Source organism: Phalangium opilio, unplaced genomic scaffold (genome assembly GCF_054372755.1).
Source record: "Phalangium opilio isolate 3A_F unplaced genomic scaffold, DU_Popi_V2 ptg000231l_1, whole genome shotgun sequence".
Lineage (NCBI taxonomy): Eukaryota > Metazoa > Arthropoda > Arachnida > Opiliones > Phalangiidae > Phalangium > Phalangium opilio.
The window spans coordinates 216,730-237,629 of record NW_028324222.1 but is presented as its reverse complement, the minus strand read 5'-3'; the positions used below and the strand labels follow the sequence as shown (position 1 = coordinate 237,629).

Genomic DNA, 20,900 nt, shown 5'->3' with positions numbered 1-20,900 from the left:
GCTTTTTCTTCTTGCAATACTTCTCTAATTCTGCTCCTCGCTACGCTGAGGTTTAAAGACAAAATTTCAGTTAGCTATGATTTCGGAATATTTCTGGGAATGGACGAAATGAAACGGACTTTTAACGGCTTGAGATTCGTTGGGAAGTTTTTCGGAGGCCTTGTCGGTATGAATTAATTTTAAAATCGCAGTTGATTTTGTAAAAAATTCATGCGCATTATTTTCTTTGGCCATGTTTAAAATAACGTTCAGTTCGTCACTAGGACTTAGAGCGGTGAGTCGATCAATTTCCTTTTGACTGATGTTGGTTTGTGAAGTTTATGAGAAAAAAAATTAGTCAGACTAAACGTACATGATTATCGATAAACGTAACAGGGATACTTACCGTTCACTGTTTACTTTGACTAACTCCTTTTTGTTGTCTTGTTCCGTGTTACTCTCTAGGTTAGACTTAAGCTCCTGGTCAGGGTTAAGGTCTTGAGCTGTGTGAAGATCTCCAGCTGCTTGAAGCTCACGGGTTGGTTCAAGGTCTCTGGCTGGTTCCAGGTCTGGGTCAGGGTTAAGCTCTTTGTCGGGGTTAAGCTCTTTGTCAGGGTTAAGCTCTTTGCCGGGGTTAGGCTGCTTGCCGGGGTTAAGCTGCTTGCCGGGGCCCTTGATTTTAATTTGAAATGAGTTGGCAGTACCTAAATTTTGTAATTTAGAACCTAAATTTTGCAATTTAGAAAGGTCGCGCCTCAAAATTTCTTCAAGGATATGAAAAGAAAGCAAACATACCGGAGGAGTCGGCAGTCTTAATTTTTCCAATCCTTTCCAAGATTTGACCTCGCAACTGATTATTGGCTCTTGTCATCGAAGATTTTTCTGTCCTATTTTCGAAATGATTTTCTCTTTTGATGTTCTTATAACCGCTATCAATAAGTTTATTTTCAATTTGTTCTATCCTTTATTAATTACCGTTTACTAATTAACAGCTTCGTAAGAGGAAGTTTAGGAATCCTGATTTTCGGCAACCCGGCTATCATTGCGCTCTTCTTGATGAGAGGATGTTGTGGATTCAGGTTTTTCGGCAACCTGGCTATCATTGCGCTTTTCTTGACGAGCGGATGTTGAGGAATCAGAGTTTTTGGCAACCCGGCTATCATTGCGTTCTTCGTGATAGCCGGGTTGCCAAAACAGCCTCTTCATGACGAGGGGATGTTGAAGAGCGAGTGGAGGCGGCCATCTTTGTATTTTACATCGGCTCCCTTTTTTGCCTAGGAGATTAGGACTGGTTTTTTCCCTCCAAGGGGTGGTTAATTAAGTTAGATTTTTTCGAGTAAAATTAAGAGGAAACTCAATCAAGTTAATAGTAAAATGTATTCACTTACTTTCCGCTTTTCGAAGACGCAATCGTAGGCCTAGACGTCCAACGTCATATCCAATCTCAATTTATAAACGAGGGGCTGCGTGACGTCAGACTATCTCTTCCCCCTAGTCAGTTGTTAGCACCCTATGAAAAGACTAATACCTTTCTAACCAAAGCTTAAAAATATGTTGGATGCTATCGTTTTTACATCTGTATTTTTATAATTTCATACCATTTCTTTATAATTAAATAGACACGCGTAAAGGCTACAAATTGAATTTACGAACCACAGGCTAATTATCGGGAATTCTTATAAAAAAAAGATTTTCATAACATATAAAGTCACGTAAAATCGTCCCGCACTGCCAATGGTCACTCTGTCTGTCTTGAATCAAGGAGGATGATATGGAGGGCCGACTTAGCCTTGGGGGGGTGTTAAGTGATTTTTGGAGCTCGATCCTGCTGACACCTGGTTCATTTACTTGGTTTGGCGGGGGGTGAGGTAGGTGGATATTTCTTTTGGCGAATCGCGATGGCGGACCGAATATGTTGCGGACGACAAAACATTTGTTTTCCGCAGATGAACCAGGGGCCACTAGCGTAAGCAGGGCTACCACTCACTTTCCTATAATTATATTAAGTCGGCCCTCCATATCATCCATCTTGCAGTGGAGGCCAGGGCTCTACATAAGGATATTTTTTTAGAAGTCAGCCTGACTAGCAGTCTGGGAAATAGCACACTTCCTCTGGTCCAAAACCAGTTTATTAATTGCTTGGACTAGTTTTTTAATTCAAGAAGTGGGGGTTACTGGTCCTCAGGACCAGTTTATTAATTGCAAATCTATAGGAGAACAAAGGCTGGGACGAGTTTATTTAATTATTTCGGGGACTAGCGGGGTCACTGGTCACAAGGACTAGTTCAAAAAATATCCTTATTTCCCAGACTGCTAACTAGTGAGCCCCACTATCCCAATTTTTTTTAGTAGTCACTGTGACTGACTAGTGAGACGCATGGTTCACGAATATTTGGGACATTATTTTTTACTAGTCAAGTTGACTAGTGAACCCCCAGATTTCGATTAATTTTAGTAATCAAGGCATTTTTTTAGTAGTCAAATGCCTGGGCGAGTGCCTTATGTAGAGCCCGATCCGAATATGTAATATTACTAAAAAAAGCCATCCATTCCCACGGTTTTCCATGGTTACCCCAGAGAGGAGGGTTACCCCATTTACCATCATAGATAATAAACACCAGGATCAGAAGGTCGGGGGAGAGCTTGCCGCGCTTTGTACAAACTGGGTAGGTTCTACTTCCGGATACCAGCGCATGCGTACGGCGAGTCATGCACGAAAAACGAGCAGGCAGACCTCGTCTGCGCAGAAGCGGAAGTCAACTGCAGAAGTTTGGCGTGCGGCCCCCCCGCACAGGCGCGGCAAAGAGAGATACACTACGGAAGGCATACCTTCCGATCCTTGTGTATATTATCTATGTTACCATTTCCATGCAGCTCTCTAACCCTCAGTATTGAGACTTACATGTGGGTTGATACCGTACATTGCCTCTGCAAAAAGCGAGGTTGAAGGAAAAGTTTTACCCCTGTGTCTTACTCTCTTAGTTATATCGAAATTGTCTATAAGAATAGGCTGCTACTACCGAGATCAGCCTAAGACTACTGTTTCGAAAGGGGGGGTTGCTGCTTTGATTTTGGTTGTTACTATAGCAGAGTAGACTGTATCCCTCCCTCTGAGCGTCCTTTTGTAAAATGGTACACCGATGTGTATTGTATCTACAATACATGCTGTATAGAGTAATTTCGGTTGAGAGGGGGTGTGAACTGTGTATCCCCTACGTTAGGGGCAACTTTGTACTAGAGAATACTATTTGCCCCCGGAAGGGAAGGGAAGGGGGGATATCACTAAGGTAAGAGATAAGAGGGTTATGACGTTGCCTTATATGGTAAAGAAATTACTCTATTGTATCAGCTCCGTGGTCTGTAAGGAAGATTTTTCTCTCAGCAGGGTGTAGAGTTCTCGCCTATTACTCCGAAAATGTCAAATCAATGTGAAATTCTGTTATTGAGAAATATTTAGAGAAGGCGAAAAGAAACGGCAGTAATACATTAGCCAAGATTTATTTCCCATCCACTTTTGATTACAGTTGTAAAAACTTGTTGAAAGACAGTTTTTAAAAGATACACAAAACTGTTCAAAAGCACTTTCTGTCCAGTGACTAGTGCACGCTGCACGCCCTTCTCCTTTCCATAGAAATATTTTATGTCCCCTCCCTAACAGAAAAAAAAACATGAAGAGGTATAGGTAGTTTTGGTTCCATATACCCCAAAGGGAAACAGAGAGGTTTAAGAAAAGGAGTGGAATTTGCCTTCGACTATGGTAAAGGCAAGGTAGCTCAAATAAGCGGTTTCGTGTAGTGTCGTTACAGAAACGTGTTTCTTCGACACAGCCAAATCGACCTCACCCGGAACTGTTCGTCACAAATTGTTTTTAACTTATATTCTATTCCCAGAATTCGACTCCCTTTCTATATTCTCTATGATAGAACATGAACTAAAGAATGATGGAGGTGACAGATTTCGTTTTCTAGCTGAGAGAAGGGGGGAGTATATGAAGAGGCTAGAATTTAGGGAAAGAGATAAAAATTCCTACCCACCCTTTTCCCCCTATATTATTGTAAATTTAACCTTAGAGCAACAATCCCCCTCCCTGGTTAAAGTATAAGATCATGAAAGGATGTTCCAAAAAGGTAGCTAAGACCGAAATAGGCTAGTGTCGTTAGAGAGCGGGTGTAGACTGTTTATCCTTCCCTCTAGGCGCGCGGGCCGCGGCGCTCTTGTAAGAGGTGATACTGTACGCGCCTAGTAGGGGGGATGACACTGAGCTAACAGATAGACGTTTGCATACAGTACAGTCCGTTCCATGGCATTTTGCCCTTAGAGTAAGTTAAATTACACCCTGTATTTTCGGGCCATGCTATTCTCGGGAAGGACGAAACAACACTTTTTTTAACCCCTAAGCTCCCTATTGTCACAAGCATGAGATGCACCTTGTCTTACCAGAGATAACGGAGGAAGTACCAGATACAATATAGGCCTTTACGTAAAATCCGTATGTTGTCAGTTTACAGATAGACATATTTGTAAGGTAGAACATTGTCCGAGAAACTACGTAGATTGAAAATAATCGAAGTTAAAACAAAGAAAGTCTCTTAGATAGGCAAATTTTTATTTCTTCACTTCTTATGTGGGACTTAGTCAGGATAATATCCTCTGCGAAATCCTCTGTATTGACCGTTTTCGCTCGGGAAACGTGCCCTAATTCTTAGTATAGCACACGACGGGAGTACTAAACGGTTTCCAACCCCTAACCGCCCGTACAACTAAAGGCAAAGGTTGGAGTACGCGGCAAATCTTAATCGGTTATTTGCGATAATTAGCATGTCCCGATCAAGTAGAAGCCCGTTCCGCATTCTCATGTTCAAAACCAAGACGAAAGGCTCCAAACAGAGTAAACTGAACTCTGATGTTGTTATACATTCCGGATCCCTGCAGCACTTGTTTTCTATTAATAAGGGCATTTCTCTGCATCGCAAACACACACATTTCTTAGGGTGTTTCCCGGGGGGTGTTGGAGATGGCTCAGGACCTGGGGTAGTCTTTTCCAAAGCAGTGGATGTCGATGGTATCGCGGGGGGGGGGGGTCATTAGAGGGTGTAAGGGGTTCCGTTTCTGTATTTTCAACGTCAATACAAAAGGCTGAGTTAGGAGTCTCCCATTCGTCCCACTCCGCCTCATTTTCTCGATTATCAGCTTCATTTTGCGTAGAAATTTCACCAAGAACTAAAAACGGAAATGTCAATTTCAACCAAAAAACGTCTTTCAGCGGTTTCATTTACACCAAAGCTTATTATAAACCCAGTATTTCTTATAATCCGCTCAAAGACTATAGGCTATTTACCTTCTTTCGCTAAAACTTCAAATTGAGCTAAAATTTTGCTGATTTTGGATAAAAGGCAATCTTTATGTTCTGGTGACATTCGATTAATTAAAACCTGATTAATTATTTGAAAATATTTAAAAATTGTTTTATTTAGTGTTTACTGCAAAGCTGAACTATGGTAAAAAGAATGGGCTGAGGAAATTTGTTTTCTCGCTATATGACAGAACTCCTTATCTCCGACGTGAGATACACACCCTGTTCCAGCTTCAGTTGTCAGAACTCGCAAAGCTTGGTAGCTATCTAACGTAGCTTTTTGCGCGCTTACAACCGACGAAAGAAATGATTTTCAGTAAAATCTGAAAAAGACTATTCGTCTCTTGTCAGCACGCACAAAGCCACGTTATAGGTTACCGCTAAGCCGCTCCAACATAGAGACCTACGTTTTAGCGTGCTGACAACCGAAGCTGAAACAGAGTATACATTGAATAAGCTGCCGTCGGAGATGGGGACTTGCCTGTCCCATAGCTTGAAAACAAATTTCGTCACGCGCATGCTTTATCCATGATATCACTTTTGATTACCTGTAGAGAGGCATGATGCTTTTCAAGGCTGTCAGTTAGGTTTTCCATGAAAGACTGGTCTATTTTTTCCATTGCTTCCTTCAAGACCTTACTTCCAGTTTTTTTACGTTTTTGTGCTGGCTTCGTTTTAGGGACGCTTTTTTCTTCCTTTTAGATTGAACTTGAACGAACCTCTTCCTACATTTTTTAAGATTATAAATTGATGTTGCGTTAATGAGAAAATTGCTCGGAAAATTGTTGAATGGCATACCTCTTCATTTGAATCGCTTGCTTCTAGAATTTCCTCGCTTAATGTTAATTTTTTCGGTCTATGTGTCTTTTTTCTCCTCCTTTTTTTGGACACTACTTCCTAAGTAGTAGATAGAATTGAATTTGCATTTATTAGCACTTCGAATCAAAGCCTGATATACAATTACTTGTTCGCTCTCAGAATCAGAAGAAGTATTCGCTGCTTCACAGTGAGTAGACAAATTAGGCTATAAAGAAAGTCTTATTATTTCCATACGGGATTTGAATTTTTATTGGAAAGTTATCTTACCTTAGAGCTCTCTTCTAACGCAGCCTCTTCTTGGAATGACGCGTGTGGGATGAAATCGTCATCATCTGAATCTTCCGAAAATTTCGATGTCGGTGATGGAGCACTACTTTCTATTTCCGCTTCTTCTAATTCTTGTGTATATATCCGGTCTCTACCGCGTTTTTCGCCTTTTTTGGCGCTTGACGTTTTCTCTTTCGACAAACTTTTGTTTTTGCACCCAACCTCCTTCTTGCCCACGTTCCCACAAGAACACATATCTGTGCAATTTAACCCTAGACATTTGCACGGGCAAACATTTCTGCCTTTTGTTCTTTCGCAATTATGACGACAAGCGCAACTAGTGACCCACGGTGCACTAGACCCTTTTTCTAACGCCACGGGCAAACCTAATTTCATTAGTTCCATTGTATTTGACGATATTGTTGGAAAAAGCTCGTACAGAAAATGAAAGTGGCATTCAGTAAAGGGAGAAGAAAGGGGAACGAGGGGAATGTAGTCCGCGCGTGCCAAGGGTGGAAATCTTTCTAGCTTTACTACCCCCTTTAACCTAAGGTGTAGTAACTGGGAGAGCTTATGGCTGGTTATTGATGGCGTATAACTACCGGACTGAAACAGTAGATATCGCGTTTTGATGTCCCGACTAACTATTTAATTTTGATTAAATAATTGAATGGACTTCGGTTAAATTAAACATAAAAGTTTTATTTCATAGTAAATAAAGGTAAATTTCATAGTAAATAAAGGTAAAATTCTAAGTTTTTTGGATGGATTCGATCTTAGGGTAGCTCAGAATCGACCCTTTCGGTTTGGAGGAGCTTTTCGGAATGGTGATAAAAATAGAATACAATATTTTCTTGTTACAAAAAAAGAGGAGAAATTGTTACATTTGAAAGCTGGGTTAAGGTTTTAGCCAATCACTGATCTTGAAAATTTTAGTTGTACAAAGGAAATGGCTAGTCCCAGGACAATTAGAAGGGAAGGCGACATGGGAAAGCGATTTTATCTACGTTTATTGCTCCGGCCAGTCGTGGGTAAGACGGGTTAAAACGTCAAGTTCAATAAGGGTAGGAGAGAGAAAGGGCTAAAGTACCGCTCCCATTTTTCATCGTCCCTTCTTTACAATTTTTACCTGTCGGCTTAGGAAAGTAGGCCTACTTTTGGTTAGAAAATTTTACAGTAAATAGATTTATTGATAAGGTTTCAATTTTGAATAGGGAGTTCTTTTTGGAGTTTTGAGGGTACTTTTATCTCAAGGTTTTATCATGCTTTCGTATATTTTTAGGGAAAAACAGCTTAACTCTATACACTACGCGTATTTTGCAATATATAATAATTAACATAAGGAGAACAAACGATAATCTTGTATAATAAATCCTCCTTTCATTTCATTTCATATTAATCAAAAATGTCTTGATTAGAATCAAGACCTAAAAAGTATCGATAAGACTGAGGTTATCACTTGTCTGAAGGATCAGATATTAATTTTTCTTTTTAATTGAAACTTAAATGCATGGTTAAGAAAAAACAACGTTCCATTACCGTTTTCCGTTGAAATAAATTATTTTACTGGCAATCAATTTCAAAAATTTACTTATCTCGGCTTTTCGACCACAATTCCATTCCCCGAAAACATTTTATCATTACATTAATTACTTTTGGAAGAGTACGTGTATGGTTTTGCATTTTATAAGGTACCTAAAGACGTTACATCCCCATTCAAGACCGGCACGCTTCGCAGTGGAACATTTTAATTATTCAAAAACCAATGGCGCCAAATTCAATAGGGACAGTAAGATTTTTACTCGCGGTTTTGCAAAATGCTGTAATATCAAGTGTACTTTAGTTCACCGCCGTATTGGTCTTTCTCATAGTTCAGGTCATTGTCAGTGTTACTGCCCAATTTCTCTCTCTAGTTTCTAACAATGGTTAGAGACTATTTGAGAGACTATTTGATATGGCACGGCACAACGTTATATACATTTGTAAATTCTAAGTAGCACAAAAGGAAAAAGAATCCATTTTTTTATATTTTTGTTTGAAATAAATAAACTCATGATAGTAGTTATAACTAACAGAAAGTCAAGGGAATGGCACCGGTAATGAGCAGCAAAAAGAGAGGAAAGTTTGCTTCAAGTTAGCAGAGGGACATGGTAGTGAAAATAGTAATCTAGAATTTTGTTCGTTCAAACCTTAATATATCATGAAAAATTCAAGTGAGGAGGCGAAACTACCTAGAAAGATTGATTTTGGCAGATAACAGCGAAAAATTATGTTCTACACACACTGGGACTATGGGAGAGTTTCAGGGCCTCAGGTCGCACATGATGAAATTTCAACTCCAGTTTACATCAATACTAGTAGCAGGTTATGCTATAGTTTGCTCAGGTCCTGTTAGTCTCGAAAGGGTTATATAGTCCTTTCAACTTTTAAAAGGTTGTTGTCAAGGCAAAACAGACCGCTTTTACAGTTTTTTATTGTTTTATAGGTTTTTTTGACACGTTATTTCCCAAAAGTAATTAATGTAATGATAAAATGTTTTCGGGGAATGGAATTGTGGTCGAAAAGCCGAGATAAGTAAATTTTTGAAATTGATTACCAGTAAAATAATTTATTTCAACGGTAAACGGTAATGGAACGTTGTTTTTTCTTAACCATGCATTTAAGTTTCAATTAAAAAGAAAAATTAATATCTGATCCTTCAGACAAGTGATAACCTCAGTCTTATCGATACTTTTTAGGTCTTGATTCTAATCAAGACATTTTTGATTAATATCTGTTCCTTCAGTCTTCATTTTAATTAGGAATGTTAAGAAACTGTTTTACATTTTCAAAATCTGCACTAAGCAGAAACATGTATAAAGGGGGCCATAACTTTAGCTCAATCAGACATTTATTTATAATGATACTTCGGAAAAAAACGTATATCATTAAAACTTTGTATTCTTATTGTAATTAACATAATACAATTTTTTACAATCATTTATTGAAACGCGAGGCGCCCCCCTAAAAATTCCAGAAATAGGACCAAATTGACAATTTTCAAAATTTTTAAAAATGCTGATTTATGTCCGTTTAACATTTAGCTCAAAATTGTCATAAGCCCAATATGAAATTCGGATATCCTTAAAACTTCACAAAGACGATCCGAGATTGTCAATTTCAAACTATTTTGTAGCATAAACTAACGTCTTTTTGATTTTAAGCTTAAAACCTTAAACAAAATATAGTCAGGGCTACCCTAAAAGTTCACAAAGATGATCCCAGATTGTTAATACGCCTAAAAAGTGCCATCTTCAAAATATGTAGCCGGGGAAAAGAGAGCGCGATCGAGTGGGCTATGCTAGTGGTTGGAAGTCGCGGAGGTTGGGACAGGGATAAGGAAGTTGAGATGGATTGGAAATGATGATGGGCGACCTGCAGCACCTATCTCTCCCAATGTACCTCGCGCACGCCCCTACCCTTCGCTAAGCGATTGCTAAGTGCTGCCGCGTAGCGCCATTCTATTTGTATGAGAACTAGTTTTATATTTTGAAGATAGAGGGAGCGCCCTTTACAATTTCGTCCAGTACGACCCTACCTAACCGCTGAGGATGCTGGGAGGACTGTGGTGCCGTAGGTTGGGGTACACAGGCGACGCTATACGTATGGGGGTTTCAGTAGTGATAGCTATACAAATACGCATGAATCCAAGATGGCCGCCACCTCAAGATGGCCGCCCTCTCCCCATCCACCAGACTCAAACCAAACTTTTCAGACAAGTCTGGACTAGCCCGAGCTGTTAGTTTCAACCCCCATGACATCATCTTCTTAACTTAAACTAAAACTAAAACTATAGTCAACCTTGACGTCATCCCTGGCTTGCTAGCATTGGGTGTTGCCCTTTAACCACTCCAGCTTTCTGTAAGCCTAAAGTTAATAAAAAACACAGATTTTAAGACATCAAATATTTACTTTTTATAAGATGTACAGATATGGGTGATAAATAAATACAGAATATATATTACAAAATAATCAACAACCAGCAAGGATAAACAAACATGTTTTAAAGAGTTCATTTTTTCACGTTGACCCTGTATCGTTATTTGACTCGGAAGTGCAATCGGCGGAGGGACGTTTGGGTTTATTTTCTAATTGTTTTCTGCTTCGCCGTTCAATTTCGTAAAGAGTTAACAAAACGTTGACTATTAACCCGTAAACAAAAAAGAAAATGAGGCACAACATATTGCGAGGGCTATGATAACAAATGATATTTAAATTGCTAGTACGTGCTATACGTAACATACTAGAGAGTTAAGCGGCAGTTTTAATTGGATCCTATTTGTCACATTAGGCGGAGCGTAAGTAAAGAGATAATATCATTGGATAGGCTAATTAAGGTGGAGTTAGAAAATAAGCCTATAATTATAAGTCTGACAAGAATAACAAATATAGAAATAAAAATTTTTAATAACAAACAATATAATATATACAATAACAAATATTTATATGAAAAAACCCACCACCATTTAAAAAGATTAAACACCGGTCGACCCAAACCCCCCACTGCCGCGTGTCGTCGGGGTCAAAGTCTAGAAACAACATAAAAACATGTTACAAGTTGAATTCTAAATTAAAAAACTTGAAAATATTTACCGCCGTTTCCACCGGTCTTAGCAATATAACCGGTGTCACTATCAATTGGGCAAGCCTATTGCCCCGCCGAATATTGTAGGCGGTGTCCCCGACGTTGGCGATGACGACTTTTAGGGGTCCCCGATAGTCGGCGTCTATTATTGTTAAGAATTATTATACTTTTACACACTATAAAATAACTAATAAACATACCTATCGTCCCCTCGGCAACAAACAGCCCTTGGGCTGTTAAGCTGCTACGGCCAACAAGGCGGCCGTAGCTGTTCTCGGGCAGCATCACGCCTAACCCAGTCGACACAATTTTGATACCGTGAGGGTCGATTATGGTATCGACTGGACAATATAAGTCCAGTCCGGCCGACTGGGGGGTGGCACGACGGGGAGTAAGCGCTGCCGGATGGATTTTGATCACGGGCAGGCAGGGCAAACGAGGAGCGGTCGAAAAAGACATCTTAAAGTTTTTGGGATAGTGTTTCAGAAACAGAAGTTAAACAACTGATAACTTTCATTTTGAAACTTGGGGCTTATATACAAAATTAGCGAGGTCAAATCTAATAGTGTCTAGCCAATACTTTCAAGATTTTTAAAATTCAATAAATAGCCAAAAAGTTAATTAGATATATAGGTATAAAATTACAAAATCTCTCCGAGGTCTAAGTTTTTTTTTCGTATGCAAAAAAGTTGTCTAGGTGTGTTTTAAATAATTCAAACGAGATCGTGTTATATAAAAAACCCTTTAGCGAAGGTTAAAAAGAAGTTACTTTGATAAATGCCTAAGGGGACAAATATTATTCGTATGCAAAAGCTTGTTTAGGCGTGTTTCGAATAATTTGAATAATTCTCACGAGATCGCTTTATATAAGAAAAACAATTTATTAGTGAAGGTTAAAACTAATTACTTTGGGAGGGACGGAAATTGTTTTTTTGACATGATTTAAATCTAAATAAATGTATATTAATATTAAACTATAGAGGTATTTTTTATATAGATAGATATCCTAATGTCTTCTATAATCTTTAGTACCAACTCCACAATAAAAAAATGTTTTTTAGGTCAAATTAAAAATAGCGTATCAGACATAATTATATTTTTTAAACTCTTAATAAAAAAAACCATGTCTAAGCCTGTATTCTAAAAAAAAAAAATGGTCTAAGATTTTGGGTATAAAAGCTTGAGCATTGGTATTGGATTCTCACAATCGATCCAGCCATGAACAAGTACCAAGAGTCTCAATCTATGTTTGAATCTCCACCGTCTTCTCCTAATAATCGACAAGGATCCAGCAGCGGTCAACGAACGCTGAGTCAATTTGTAAAACCCGACCCCGTTGAGATCCTCCTCGATTCTGACGACGAGGAGTTTGTCCAGGACGTGTTGCAGAAACACGTTGTCGGCGTCAACGGGGTTGAGGGGTCCTATCGCTTGAGAAGCGACGGGCAATATTTCGAAACTAAAATCCCCCCGCGAAAAGGGGACTATTTTGTAGACATAAGTGTCTACAAATTTAAAGATATAAAAGACGCCCAGGCGGACAAACTGTGGGAGTGTAGACATAAGCGGCTAAAAAGAGTCGTTGACGCTAAAAACAAAGACGCCATCAAACTTCTTAACGCTTTCCATCGCTTGGTGAACGACGTGAAGAACGACGCAGAAGCCGCTCAGCAGCCGCCTAGCAAAGTACGTATCTTATTAACAATAAATTTACAAACCAAAATTTTGTTCCAATTTTTTTTATTTCTGATAGAGATTCAAAAAATGAGTTCGAGCAGCGGCAGCAGCGGGAGTGACTCGGAGGGTAGTGGCGGAGAGGAACACGCACAGGTAAACCGGTACTACACAATTGAGCGGCAGATTGACAAAACGAGTCGCAAGTGGCATTGTAAACAAATTGATTTGCGTATAGCTTTTAAAAATTTGAATGACATTCCAACGCGAGATTTTTTTCGAATTTTTCGAAAAATTCTCGACGAAGTTATACGTAAATTAGTAACCGAGAATCCCGGGTATAATCGGGTTCGATTTGTTTTAAGCTCCCCCGGATTGACGACTCCCGTTAATATTAAATTTATAAAAATTGACAAATTCACCAGTAAGCGAATCATGCGAACCATCTATAGAGTAACGCAATCTAGTCGGGACTTTGTCTTTAATGGGGAAGATTTTCAGTTTGACATTATTTTTTTAAACCTCGACGCGAATATAGGAGTTTATTATAAGTCCATAAAAAATAGAACTTTGGTTAATTTGGATTATTTCGTTAAACAAAATAACCAATTTATTTTTATGGAGAATAATGATAACCTTTGTTTTGCTCGGAGTTTAGTTTTGGGTAAAGAGCTGGCCGATCGCAATTTTTATCGACAAAAAAATCAAGGTCAGCCCTTTAACCGGAACAATTTTGACAAACTGAGACGCAGTAGCGACCTTCAAGGTAATATTGCGAAAATCTTGCACAGGAAAGCCGGCGTCCCCGAGGGTTTTGTTACTCTAGAAGATATTCAAAAATTTCAAAATTATTTAGCTCCCCATTATCGAATCGTAATCGTTGATGCTGCGAATAATTTTACCATATTTTTCAAAGGCCCCCAAGCTCCTAAATTTATTTATTTATTAAAAATTGGCGATCATATCCACCCCGCGAAAACTTGGCACGGTATGATGGGCGGTTGTGTCTCTTGCGATTTATGCTTAAAATCCTTTTACAAATACAAATTGTTAAAAGAGCATAAATGCCCCGAGGATACAAAACCCTATATATGTTTTCGGTGTCAAGGAGAAGCTTTTCATTTAACCAACGAGGATGCTTTAAAACGTTGCGACGAATGCCACCGCTACTTTTTCCCGGGCCCCTGCTACGAAACTCATTTACTTAATGGCACCTGCGCGAGCCAAAAACGATGTTTAGAATGTGGGCGACTAATGGGTGACGATCACGACTGCAATCACAAATGCTCTCAGTGTAAAATAGTCCATCCGCCAGGTGAACATTTTGTTATGCCTTTGGAAACCAAAATGAAAGCCTCGCGGTTTATTTATTACGACATTGAGACTATTCTTAGAAATAATATCCACGTCCCTATTTTATTAGTTTGCGACGTAGAGACTGAAGCCGGCTTTGAAACTAAAATTTTTTACGGCGCCAATTGCGTCGAGCAATTTTTAAATTATTTATTTAGCGTAGAGCAGGTAGTTTTGACTGGACAAAAACGTAAGACGTACCAACCGCGCTTTACTAACACTCAAGTCGTAGCTCATTACGCGAAAGCTTTTGATAACTTCTTAATTCTTAACGCTTTAGTTCATAGACACGTTACCCCTGCCGTTATTTTTGACGGTAGTAAAATTCTCATGATTCATCTTGAGGGACCGCAAATTAGATTCCTCGATAGCTTTAATTACATTAGTCAACCTCTGCGTAATTTCACCAGCATGTTTAGCCTCGGCGATGTGGCGAAAGGATTCTTTCCATTTGATTTTCATACCGAAGAAAATCTTAATTACATTGGCGTCATCCCTGAAGCTTCGTACTTTAACGTAGCTCAAATGAAGGCCAATGATTATCGAGATTTTCAAGCTTGGTACGCGTCAATGGAAGGATCTATTTACAACATCAAAGAGGAGCTTATTAAATATTGCATTCAAGACGTCAAAGTCCTAAGACAAGGCGTCGAAGCTTTTAGAAAAATTTACGTAGATCTAACAAAATTAGACCCTTTTTGCTTAAAAAATATTACTTTGGCGGGTGCTTTAACCACTATTTATCTTAACAATTACTATAAACCTTACAGCATGGGTATTGTTCCTTCTAACGGCTATAACGCAAAATTTAATCACAGTCAGATTAGCTTAAAATATCTCGCTTGGGTGGAGAAAACGGAAAATATAAAATTGCGAACGGCTTTAAGCTATGGGGGTGAATATCGGGTGGGGCGCTATTTAGTCGACGGCTATAGCGAAACTCCGCCCAAAATCTACGATTTCCACGGTTGCTACTTTCACGGTTGTCCATGTCAAAAACTTAATGCCTACAATACCCAACTCAAAGCCAGCAACAGATTTCTGTACGAACGGACTCTAGATAGAGAGCTGTTTATTAAAGAGAAGATGGTCGGGTATGAATATACCTCGATTTTTGAGTGTCAATTTGCTAAGCTTTTAAAAGAAAACGCCGAAGCAAAGGCTTTCTGCAAAAGTTTAACTTTTCGACCTCAAATATCAGCCCGTAGCGCTCTCTATGGGGGACGAACGGAAAATTTTGTTCTTAACTGCCACGTGCAAGGTGAGGAGAAAATTTTCTACAAGGATATTATTTCTTTGTACCCGAAAGTTTGTCGTGATTGTCCGTACCCTAGCGGCCACCCCATAATCTATAACAGAGATTTTGACAAATCGCCAGGGTGGTATTTTGGCGTTATGAGTTGTCGTCTGCTGCCCCCTCAAGATCTCCACATCCCCTTAATTCCCTTTCGCAGCGGTGGTAAATTAGCCTACGCCCTCTGTCGCACGTGCCTAGAATTGCGAGCGGAAATCTGCGATCACACTGTTAATGAACGGGCTTTCGAATCAGTCTGGCCAACGGTCGAAGTCTATGCCGCTATGGAACATGGTTATAAACTCCTCGATATATTCGAGGTGTACCATTATCCAAAAACGGAATATTTCTTCGCCCAGTACATGACCGATTTTATCGCCTTGAAAGTGAAGAATTCCGGATTTCCCGCTCACGCGCAAACGCCTCTGCAAAAAGAGGCGTATATCGCTGATATAAACAAGAATGAAAAGCTTTCTCTGACAGTGGCGGATATTCAAACAAATCCTTCCCTGCGTAATATCGCTAAAATTAATTTAAATTCTCTTTGGGGTCGCATGGCGTTAAATACGGGAAAGATTCGCAGCATCTTTATCAACAATTATTACGAATTGATACGATACGCGAGCGATTACACTCTGGAATTAGTCGACTTACGGCCAGTTACGGAGTCGATCGCTCTCTTATCGTACAAAGCCAAAAGCGATTACATTCTAGACTACAAACTGGGGTCGGCCATTGTGGGGAGCTTTGTTTCTTGCTACGGGCGACTCGAATTGAACAAGATGCTGCTTCAATTAGACCGCGCAGCTTTGTATTGTGACACCGACTCGATAATCTACCGCCATCTACCGGGAAAGTTTGACATTCCAACTGGCAATCATATTGGTTGCTGGGCGGACGAACTCGGCGGTGATTATATAACTTCCTTTTGTAGTACCGGTGCCAAACGTTACTCGTTTCGCACTAGCAAAGGAAAAGAAGTCAAGAAAATTAAAGGGTTGACGTTAAATCGAGAAAATCTTGAAAAACTTGACTTTGAAACCTTTGAAAGTGTAGCGATGAATCCGGAAAAGGAAGTTACAGTCAATGTCCCTTTTAATTTTAAACGGGATAAATACAAGCTGCAGCTAGAGGCCGTTAAAATCACCAAAAGATTTCGCCAAACCTCGAATAAGAGATTGTTGAACGCCGATTTGACAACCAGTCGACCCTACGGTTTCAAAGAGGCAACACCCGCTTCAACATCTCTTTCGCATGAATTACGAGGCTAGGCGAAGACATACTTTTGAGGGCTTGTGGGAATCTTGCGTTCCTATCGAAGCCCTGGCCAAAGACGGTTTCTATCTTGCAGATGTAGAAACACAGACGACGCGCTGCGCCTTTTGCGGCATCGCCTTGTACCAGTGGCGTTGCACGGACCATCCATCGAGGGAACATCGGAAACACAGCCCATCGTGTCCGATGGTTTCCAAAAAACCGTGCAACAATAAACCACTGCGTCAGGGGTTTCCCGACTTCCCGACCAGCGAGGGCGAGGATGTTTGCGAGCCTCTAATCCAAACATGCCCAGCCACCAACAACGAGCGGTCGGGAAACGAAAAAGTGCGCGTGCGCATAAATCCGTCGTGTTTTCTTCTGTAGTGCGTGTGTACCAACTACCCTCCGAGTCTCGCGTCAACTTTAACCTCCTCAACGCCCAACGCTTCCGCCAGCGTTGTCTGGAATTAGAAGAGAAACTTTTTAAAAAAACAATTACTTCATAGGGGATTTTTTTTTTGGGTAAAAGGGTTTCGTTTATATTGTTTAAATATTTTCTAATTTGTGTTTATTAAGGGTCTTTGGGTTTTGGGTTAATTGTATTTTTGATTATATATATATATAAACTGTTAATTAAAATAAAAATGTTTATTAATCAAGATGAATCCAACCGAGTCAGTCTCGCATTCTTTAAAGTTCCAAACACCCGCCCAGTTTCTAATCGTGGGGCCAACGCAAGCGGGGAAAAGTTTTCTTTTAAGTAACTTATGGCAAAATCATCAGCTTATGTTTGACCCACCGCATAAAAAGGTTATTTATTGCTACGCCGCCTGGCAGCCAAACTACGAAAAATTGAAACAATTGATTCCGGGAATTCAATTTATTCAAGGCTTGCCAACGGCGGATCCGGACTTTTGGGAAATGAATCGCGACTCCTACTTGATACTAGACGACTTAGCTAGCCAATTATTTAAACAAGCTCATATTGCCGATTTAGTGTGCGTGACGTCGCATCATTTAGGGTATACGGTTATTATTATTACTCAACAACTGTTTCCCAAGGGTAGCCAATCGCGGATAATTTCTCAAAACTCTTCCTATTTTATAATAATGAAAAATCCTCGAGATGTCGCCTCTATTAGATATTTAGCGCAACAAATAAGTCCAGATAACCCGAAGCGTATAATGGAGGCGTACAGACTAGCCACTAAAGAACCCTATAGCTATTTGTTAATTGATTTAAAACAAGAAACTCCGGAAAATTTACGATTAAGGTCGCGAGTTCTACCTCACGAATCACCTATGTATGTCTATGTCGATTAAATTTAATTGTCATTTGAATAATGGCCCCACGCGTTAAACGTCGATCAGCAAAACGCTCCCGGCTCGTCGTAGCGCGTCCCTCGACCAAGTTTGCCAAATTTGTCCCTTATTTACAGAGTTTGCGTCAAACTAGCTGTAAACAACGGCGAACCCTCTTAAACAATAGTAGCGCGCCTCAATTAAAGAGCATTCAGACAATTTGTAAGAATTTAAAGGGCGGGGGTATTTATTTGAGTAAAGACCGTAAGAAAAAGCTAGCAAAGTACAAGAAAATTATTAGACAACTCGGATCAAGTACCTTGTCGCAGAAAAGCAAAAAAAAGCTGTTGTTGCAGCAATCAGGTGGTTTTCTTACGACGTTGCTTGCCGCAATCTTGCCTTCAATTGTCCAAGCCATAGCTGCTAAACTATGAAACAAATGGTTCTTGTGCCCGCTAGCGCAGTAACTTCAACAGCTGCCCAAGAACACTCTGCTTTGGACCGAGAGATTGAGGATATTTTAAAATCGCCATTGAATGCCTACGATAAATTATATAAATATTTAGACGCTTTTAAGAAATATTTAAGTATCGAGAAACAAATTCCTTTACCTAAATTTGAAGTCGTAACACAAACAATGCCAAATGTCCCCACGCCGCCATTACCGGTCACCCCTAAAATGCCCCCACGAAAAAAACAATTGTCATGGCCGAGCTATGCCACGTCATCACCGACAACAAGCGCTTCGGGCAGTTCTTTTACTACGCCTAAACGAACCGAGCCTCGGCAAAAAGTTTTAAAAAGCGAAACGGCTGCGGGGACACCAACACGAGAAGATTTTTACCAGCAATATGGGCCGACCTATGTTGGAGATATGGTGAAACGGCAAGCCGAAGTTCTTGCAAATCATTTGCAAAACACATTTTTCACGCCAAAAAGAGAGCTAGAAGAAGGAGCTGTCGGTTATGCAAATCGTGACGACGATTTACAAGAGGAAATTGTCGATGAACAAGAGAATTTAGCGGAGGAAAACGGGGACAATTTAACGGACTTGGAAAACCTGTTTGAGACGGCCTCCGCTAAACAGAAGAACAAGAAAAAAAAGAAAAAACCTCGGAAAAAGAAAGACGAACTTCAAAACTTAGGACCGCTGGTTCCATCTAACGAGAGGAGAAAGAGGCATAATATATGGCGTGATATTGATTAATAAAAAAATGTAATATTTAGACAAATAAAAAATTGTTTTATTGCGAACAATATCTGTGTACATGTTTTTTTAAATGTAAAGATAAATATAATAAAGCGACATAGTCGTTAAGTTTAAGATTCTGGTCATAGATGGCGTCTAATATCGTCTTTCTAGCCACGCCCTGACAGCGGAGTGCTAGGTATAAACAGCAATGGATGCCGCACAGTTGAAAAAATGGATGTTGAATTTGTTGTTTATTGTAAACAACTCGTTTCCCGTATCGTTTTAAATTAACTTTATAGTATCGCGGCGAATTTCCGTAAGTGCAAAACATTTCCACCGTGTCATTGTTAGAAAAGCACGCTATCCAATGTTCTCCAGCCTCTCCAGCTGCTTCATTATTGAATATAAAGCAAAATTTGGACCTTTTTGGCCGTTCTGGGAGTCTGTCTACTGGGAAGCATCCTAAATAGTAGGGTCGCGTTCTTTTGTCGCAAGTTAAAAGAGCGTTTATTTGCGAAGTGTTCATAATTTATTCTTGACAAGACCCGTCTCGGGTAACGAGACTTTTTGTAATTCGGCGCTGTAAAAAACACCCAAAATTTGCTCCCCCTTTAAATCCGCTACGCGATAGACGGGTGGTGACCTGGGTATGACGTCAACAACTCGAAATATTTCGTCAGTAAAGGTGCCTCCCGAGCTGGTTTTTCTAAATACTCTACTAGCTATAGAGAGACGCACGTAGTCGCCAACTTTAAGCCTCGGTGCGTATCGAGTAAGACCGTTTGATTTCCCGTACAGTTTATTCCAAATGATTGATTCGTTATCTATATTAACATGAACCGGTGCAATTCCAGTAGTTGAATGAACCCGTTCATTATAAGCTTTAGTAATTAAAGGTAAATATTTAACGTAATTTTTATTCCCTGTGGCCGTAATAACCCGGGCAATTTGTTCCTTAATTGTTCTAATAAAGCGTTCCGCGAGACTGGCCTTATGCTGACTCCGGGCAAAATGTATTTGCACATTGTGCCGTTTCAAGAAGGAGTCAAAGTTGCGCGAACTAAATTCCCCACCGTAGTCCGTGTATATTTTTAAAGGGATCCTCTCTCGAAATATTTTTTTAAAAGCCTCGATAACCTCGCCAGATGTTTTGTTTCTAAGAGGTACTGTCCATCCGTAGCGGCTTAAGACGTCAATGACGCACAAAACATAGCGAACATTTTTATTAAAACGTTTTAATTTCGGTAGATCCAACAAATCAGCTTGAACAACGTCATCGATAGTCGAGGCGTACACCTGGTTAGTTTTGAATCGGAAACGTCGAAATCGATGTTTCGTGTAGGCAGGTTGTTTCTCGAGAAAGGCGATTAATTTTGCTTTTGGCACGTCCGGTAAGGCCTTTTGTAATCTGGCTAGCGACCCATAGGCGGCCGGATTAGCCATGTCGTAATAAATTTTTCTAATTTTAGCGTCCATGTCTTAACAAGTATAAATAACGACTAAATGGTTTACCAATAAACAACTTTATTTAATACACGCAAAGGTATTTTATAAAAACAATATCAGTTAAACAAATACGATATATCAGTACATTTATCTTAATAGCCATAAATCAAGGCATTCTTTAAATCGGCAAAACTGTTAACAAAATAAGCGTAAATATCCTCTTGATCCTCGATCCATCCGTGTTCGGTCTCAAATTGATGCAAAATTTTCTCACGATCCAGTTGAGGCAGCGCTTCGTGCAAATTACGTTCGACTCGATCGCTGAAATTTGTGTCAAATT

The 20,900-nt window shown here is 39.7% G+C and overlaps 3 long non-coding RNA genes across 3 annotated transcripts; 2 read left to right on the top strand and 1 right to left on the bottom strand.

The window, feature by feature from the left end:
- Positions 1-965: 965 nt before the first annotated feature.
- LOC149612796 (uncharacterized) lies at positions 966-3,315 on the bottom strand. The gene is made up of 3 exons (XR_016376292.1): positions 2,841-3,315; positions 1,368-1,489; positions 966-1,279 (listed from the first exon to the last, which is right to left on the bottom strand). It is a non-coding gene; the product is annotated as an uncharacterized LOC149612796 (long non-coding RNA).
- A 9,247-nt stretch (positions 3,316-12,562) lies between these two features.
- On the top strand, positions 12,563-16,852 carry LOC149612795 (uncharacterized). The gene is made up of 3 exons (XR_016376286.1): positions 12,563-12,728; positions 12,796-12,872; positions 16,715-16,852. It is a non-coding gene; the product is annotated as an uncharacterized LOC149612795 (long non-coding RNA).
- A 2,855-nt stretch (positions 16,853-19,707) lies between these two features.
- LOC149612794 (uncharacterized) lies at positions 19,708-20,137 on the top strand. The gene is made up of 3 exons (XR_016376293.1): positions 19,708-19,875; positions 19,969-20,010; positions 20,088-20,137. It is a non-coding gene; the product is annotated as an uncharacterized LOC149612794 (long non-coding RNA).
- The last annotated feature ends 763 nt before the right edge of the window (positions 20,138-20,900 follow it).